Below are 7970 nucleotides of genomic sequence, written 5' to 3'. Positions count from 1 at the left end.
TGGACTGCATATATATATATATATATAATTCTTATTGCATCTTTCTATGAACTTGATTTCTCTACCACAGTTTTTCAACCACATTTATAAAAAAAAACAGTAGCCACCCTAAAAAGACCCTAAGTTAACTTTTATTAACTCTTATTAGCTCTATGTTCCAAGACCTGGCCAACTCTTATCGAGTCACTCTGCTATTTAACCCAACTTGGCCTATGTGCTGTCAAATGAGTAACTTAAATTTAATCAACATGAAGAATCAATATATTAAGCCATCCACTTTCAATGATATTACAATGCCTAATACACCGCATACATTATTAAACTTATACATAATATTTTGTTATTGATGATCAATTTTTAATAAACTATAATTTATGGAATTTCTATTTTTCATATATGAATATAACCATGTCAAGTACAATCATATGATATTAAATATGACTCAAAAGTTATTTAGCATTTCATTGCATTTATGCTTATATATTTATAGTTTTTTATATTAAACACATTAAAATACATATGATAATATCAACCCAAGAAAATTCAATAATATTCTATAGAGTCATTACTCTATGAGCATGTTAACTCATCTAGCTAATATTCAATGATTTTACCAACTTATATACAATTGTATACTAATATAATTTTAAATTTTATAAGTAAAATTTTTCACAAATATTTGTGCACACTATGATCATTGTTATTGATGTATCAAATATGAGTAGCATGAAAATATATTATATTTAGCAAACTAACATCTTTAAAAATAATTATCGCAACTACATAAATCAATTTGATACATAAGAATATGTGCTGCAATAAATTAAGACAAAGTTATTCATGTGAAATAGTATTTAATTATTTTAAAAAAATATCACTCATAATAAGTAATAGAATTTCAACAATATTACTGGCAAGCCTATAAAATATCAACAAATTTAATACAATTAACAATGATAATGTCATTAATAAGCAAATTTTATATTTATTCATTAATAAATAATAATTACTTATCTTAAAATGATTAGTACAAAACTTTAACTTTCATTATGTAACAAACCAATGTTGTTAGGCGAATCTAATCTTGAAAGTCCTGCATGAAATAAAATGTAGATTAATATTCAAACCATAAAGATGATTTAATATATGATAACCATAAGGCTTAATCTCCTTAAGTCAAATGCATTAGATCATATATAACAAAGTAAAGTTGTTATTGAAGTTAATAAATATGTGTTGCTCTAGAAGATCAACCCTAGCTATTTATCATTATGGTGTTATTAAATTAAGAACTAAATTACAACTATCCTCAATCTATTGTGTCAACAAATATAAAGAAAGTTTTGCTTAGAATTGAAGGTATCACATAATAACCTTATCTAATATAAGTTATAGCTATGATCGAATAAAGATCGATGATTGTTCCTCAAATTAATCAAGCTTAATGGAATATCATTATATATAAATAATCTAAAAACCAAAATGATGGAGAGAAAAAGAGAGAGAAATTAAGAATAGAGAATGAACCTTATTATTCTTGTTTGGTTAATTAAGGCATGAGGATGGTTATTCTTGTTTGCTCAATTGAGGCATGAGGAAGGCTTAGAGAGAGCTTTCATAACTGTCATTTGAAGAAGGAATGGGGTCTTCCAGCTAGGCTTTAGGAGAAGAAATGAGACTCAATTGATGGGATTTTGTGACTGCAGAGGACTAAAAGTCAGATGATAGATGATACCCAAGCTTCAATCGAGCAATCTCAATCATTTGTTTATTTAGTTATTGGGTTAGTAAAATTATGTTATAACATATTATTATATAGAAGAAATCAAATTCAATGCTTGAAACAATAAAAAATTTGATCAATTACGAAATCAAATTTGGCTTTACTTGAGATCAAATTGAGTGAGTTCAAATCATGTTTGCCAATATGAGTCTAAAAGAGGACCAATTCATCAACAATGCTATCCTATAAAAATTTATCTTTAATATATACAAGAATCAAAATTATTTTTAAATAAAAAAGGTATATTTTACACTCAATTTATTTAAATTGTTTTACGTGATCTCCACCAAAATGGGCCTTCTCTTCAGTTTAATGGGCCTTCAATATCCCAAAACGCTTAAAACAAATTTGGATCTGTTGAAAATCAAATACAAAAAGCCAGCCATCAGAAAGCCCATCAGGTGACCACTAGAAAAAAAGTTAAGTAATGCTTTCAAATGTAGCGGTTATATATGTTGGCAGCAATTATATCTTACAATGAGTGTTTCTCACAAATGTTCACATCACCTTTGATTAATAGAAAGGAAATTTACATTAAATACGACACAGTTTTTATGCATTTACATATCTAACACTCAAATTTGTATATTTACAATTATAAAGAAAAGAGTGTAAAACAGTAGCTTCAAGCCTTTAATGTAGCCGTTAGTGGACTGCATGTTTGATATAACTACATCGCAATCCAAACAATTATAGATAAAATATTATAAAAAATATATAATAGACATAATTTAATAGCTATGGCACAATAGAGTGCAATATAAACAACCATACAAATTTAAATGAGTAGAAGCAAAAGATATTCATAGACTAATTCTATATTTTCTTACTATGTATAGATGCACATATGGACCAACATTATTATGAAATAAATCTAAAAATATATGACATCTATATAATGATATAAGAATAGGTGTAAACTCTAAAGATTTAATTTTTTATATATAATGTAAGTAAACTCTATATTACATCACATTTTGTTCATGATTTATGTTATAAATAATACATAAAGCACTCATCAAAGTATATGTTTATGAACTGCAATTTTTTTATTTATTTTAAATTATTTTATCTTATGGCAAACCTCAGAGCCCCATTATGTTGGTTTTCCTCTGTTTCCATTGAGCTTGAGAAATATTTTTATCTATTATCACAAAGTTTTGATATCTTAAATTATCTGGAGAAGTACGTGTAAAATAAATCCACCATTGTCTTTAAGGTCTGTGACAGTGTAAAAATGATCAGAGTCATTCACCTCATGATATGCATAATTAGTAAGATCACATATCATTTAATGTATTTTATTTGAAATGATCAGAGTCATTCACCTCATGGTATGCATAATTAGTAAGATCACATATCATTTAATGTATTTTATTTGAATTTATTAGATATTATAAAAGTTTTATATTAGCCTTAGACCTATAACTTTTTCTACCCTCCAATAACATAAATTTGAGCATCTTTACACTACTTTAGAGAGTCATGCCTCTGTAAATCATTAGTTTTTAATATTAATCAAATAATTATTTCATGATAATAATGCTTGATTCATAAGATTTTGATAATTAATTAAAGCTAGTTTAATAGCTTTTACCTTCTTCACTTATTTATCTATACATATAATTAGAAGAGAATTAGTTAAGATCGTCCTATCTCTTTCTATATCTATATCTCATCCCTAACCTTAGTAGAATGAATAGTTTAGTTGACTACAAATACCTCCCTATTGTCTTTTTTATTATCCTTCCCCTCCATATTTATAAAATTCTATGCTAAATTTCTTAGATCATCCAAATTTTGCTCCAACTTCCATTGATTATTCTTTAATTACAACCAATTATTTTTTTATCTTTGATACAAAAATAAAAAACAAATTAAACAATTTAAAGGAGGACATATGCTAATTATTATATTATGATCTTATTTAGCTAGTTTTTTTTTGTGTGACCATCAAATTTAGTTATATTAAGAGATAAATAACTAATCGTTTCTAAAGATAAGTGCCTGTTAACGTATTTAGAATGACTCGTGTGAAGATTTATGGGTTAATATAGAAAAAAATATGTGTGTTCTTATGTGTAAACTAAAAGTCACATGACATAAATGCATCAAACATATCACAAACAAGCATGCAAACAAGATTTCATTCAACTCTTCAGCAAATAAAATTTAGTTATAAACAAATTTAATTTCTTAGAATACATTTTTTATTGAGCCACAATATTCTTGTAATATTATCTTGAGCATAAAAAATAGTTTACTATATTAAGAACCCCATGAATATGATTTAATTTCATGAAATAAAGCAATAAAAATAAAAATAAAATGTATCATATGCCTCCAACATGCCTCCAAAAAGGTTCACTGCCACTTGCAAAGTGGTTGTGGGCCTCTATAAAGGTATGCAATATAAACCTTGAAAAATAATTCCGACAAGTCTATAAGATGTTGATGTTTCTTTGCAAAGTAGTTTGTGGGCTCATAATCTCTTTCTGGTTTTCATAAATATCAAAATCTAAAAAGTTTTTAACGATTGTCTCTAACTATTTGAATTCAAATTAATCTTAAAATTTTAGGTATTTTGCAAACGTACTGCCTCAAAATTTGAACAAAGGTGATGTAATTTTTTAATATATTTGTATTAAGAAAATTAAACCCACCTAATTTATAAACTTTCCTAAAAGCTTAAGTTATGATGATTATTGTTCTCTTGAAAAGTTCTAGTACTCTTTTTTCTAGTAGCCACCAAATGGTTCCTTGAAAAATTTTCTAAGTAGCAATTAGTTATCAAAAGAAAGAATTGCTTGCTTGATCATGAGATAACTTACGATATTTTGACGAGGTGCTGAGCTTAGCTTCTTCATGTAAGGTTATATTCGCATGTAAGAACTAATTGCATCTTATTATATTTTTTCAATTGTTTTTTTTTTATTTTTATTTTTTTATTTGAGTATTCGAGTGGAGATTATGAAAGTAGATATCATTGTCAAGAATAAGAAGATCGAGATGTGTCTCTATGCATTGTAAGTTGTCTATGTATAAAGTGCAACGTAAAAGGTTTCTCTGCTTCAGAAAAAATATCATTTTTTATTTTAGTATTGGTTTTGCAAAAATTATATGTTTTGTAGACTTCCAGCTGTATATGAAGACTCCGAATAAACCACAAAAAAATATCATGTGTTCATATGGCCTTTTATCCTTGTATGACTTTATCTTGTGTGTTTGATAATGAAATTCTTATGCTCCTTACATATATCACTTACTTTTGAAATTAGCTTTTAACACATAATTTGCACTTAATGTTTTAAACTTACTGAATTAAAATAATAAAAAGTTTTATCAATTATTTTTCGAAAGGTGGATAAGTTTAATTCCGTCTTATGAACAAATAATGGTCACTTTATTCTTTAGAACTCTAAATAGGATAGAATGAGACAGAGTATGTGCAGCAGGCTTAAAGAAGTCATTCTCATTTGCTACATGAACCAATATAAGAAAAACAATTACCTACAATGATTAATTTAGAAATGCCTAATGGCTCATTTCTATTAATAATTTTTCATATGAACTTCAAGATAAAATACAATACTTGCATAAGACTTATAATTTGATTCATCAATGATTGCAAAACATCTTGCCCATGAACACTATTGTTTTTCTAACTTAATATTTTTTGTTCTTTATCACTATGATTTTCTTCATATTTTTTCTCTAGCTCGAGAATGGCTTCATAAGCATAATACTATAATGATATGATATATATAATGATAGTGTAAGTAGGGTGTCTCTTTATCCTGCTTGATAGTGACCTACACTGCAATACATCATTTCTTGGCCCTCTTATTATCTCATTCCATAATTGTGCTTATTTTCTTCAACTAAAATACATACCTTTGTAAATATAATATTTTAGTTATTATAACTGAGCATAAGACTGACTATCTACAAAATAAAGTAACTTAATTTCCAACATTACCTCGCATAGTACACTTCATTTTTTTTTTCTAGTAGTAAAATTTTGAAGATATTATTCACATAACTGTTGTTATCTTTTACCTTATTAATTATGCACATTTTCTTGAATTTATTCCATATAAACATTCTTCAAATTCTAAACCTAACCTTAATTAAATCTTATATTCCTACCTTCAATGTTGAACCCAATATCAAATCCCTCATATTTTTTTTTCATCATCGATCATCCTCAATATATTTGATAGGCTCTATCAAACTATAAATCACAAGAATTAAAGAACTAAGCAAATGACAATAGATCATAAGTCTAAGAAGATATATTCACTTCACCAATTACACTCCCAAATTTATAGATGACCCATACAATACAATATTTGTCTACATTCATCATTATAGACCAAAATGCTTTGAACCATCATCAAATCATGCTTAAATTTTGTTTAGTCTTCACTCTAAATTTCATAAAATTTAGCATAAATCTTGTTCAAGATTAAATTAAAATGTAATTAAATCTTGTTTGAATCATGCTCTAACCTTACTAGAACTTTATTTGAATCTTACTCTAACCTTACAAGATTCTAACATAGTTGAGATAATGTTCTGGCATGTTTGTAACTTGTAATACGTCGTAAAATGTCATTCTAGGTTTATTTGAGATTTACAGCGCGGGCAACATATTCAAATCTAAATAACGAAAGTATAATTTCGTTAGTTTTAATGGGGTAGTCTGGAAAAGTCAAAATCATCACTATAAAGCATTATTGCAAATTGATCATGCAAGCTTTGAGATTACTAGAGAGGGACAAAATGTTCAGAAGTAGAAGTTGGAGCAACTCCCTTGCTCAAAAGTGTCTTCAACTAAAATTTTGACATCTATTTTTATAAATATATATTTTACACATAGATTTTTAGAAAAATAATGGCAGATATTAGCCAATTAATGTTATTATGAAGCATATGCAAACAATTTTCTTTTTAATCTATACTCATTTACTCTTTTTTTTTTCATTTTTTTAAAAATTAAATTCACATGATTCACACAAATCACTCATGAGTGTATTTAAATATATTTACATATAGAAAATTTAGACTTCAATTTTTACACTATTGTTATGCATGAAAAATTTATTTCTTTAATATTAAAAAGAAAATCTTTATGTTTGATGTCTGTATACTCCATAAATGTCGGCATGACTCTCAAAGCATCTGAACGGCCGAGGCGATTGTTGGACAACTAAGACATCCTATCGCTCTACTGCCAACTGCGTGGTCAAGAATCGATCGACGCGCCATGGCAAGAGATTCGAGCGACAAACCCGACCGACTGAGAGGTAGGCAAGAATCCTTGATTGCGGTTAATCGGCCGGCCTGCATTTACTGAGGCAGACGAGATCGACATTCGACTGGGTGCCTTAGCCGAACAACATGTATTTTAAATAACACAATTGTCACTCAGTTGGTCTCCTCAATTAACCGAATTCAAACAAGTCAACCAACTATTTACCGTCATGTGAAAATTTAATTTGTAAATACATATATGGTATGAAATTCATACGATTAATAAAATATTCATTGGATTAAGGGTGATTTCCATAACCGTTCCCTCTTTCGGTAATTGTACAAAATACTTTCCTATAAATAGGAAGCAAAAATATGAATCTCTTTTCACGGTATCCTCTATAGAGAATTCTAAACTTATTCTATTCTCTTCCTTCCTTCCTTCGTCTGACCCTAACTCCCAAGGCGTATTTCTAAAAGACATATTATGATCCAACATCTTAAAAGGTGGTGCAGTGAGCGTGGATATGCCACAGACGAGAAGTGGGAAAGACTATGAAGGAGAAACTTTCTAATGAGAAATAGCTCGCATGAAATCCAATAGAGATATTACAAAACCAGACATCCATGTACAAGTCCAGGGCTTACAAGTCCAAATGACCCATTATGATGGAGTAATCCAAGATCCTTCTGGTAGCAGTCACCCAGAGGAACAAACATCCACTGCGTTTGAAGGTGGAACCTCAAGTGTCCGCTCTCAAAGGTCCCTACTGGAGAACCCGCCCACTCTGAGTAACCGGGTCCACGACCAATGAACAGAGGGACAAGGCGAGTCCCAACACACTAACACCAGAGCATTCCACTGGCGCTGAGAAGAGCAGATGCGAGTGCCTGTTCGGCAGCTCGCAGGAAGCACATTTACTAGCCAAAT

The sequence above is a fragment of the Phalaenopsis equestris genome, unplaced genomic scaffold (assembly GCF_001263595.1).
Source record: "Phalaenopsis equestris unplaced genomic scaffold, ASM126359v1 Scaffold000552, whole genome shotgun sequence".
Taxonomy (NCBI): Eukaryota; Viridiplantae; Streptophyta; class Magnoliopsida; order Asparagales; family Orchidaceae; genus Phalaenopsis; species Phalaenopsis equestris.
Note: the sequence above shows the minus strand (reverse complement) of the source record.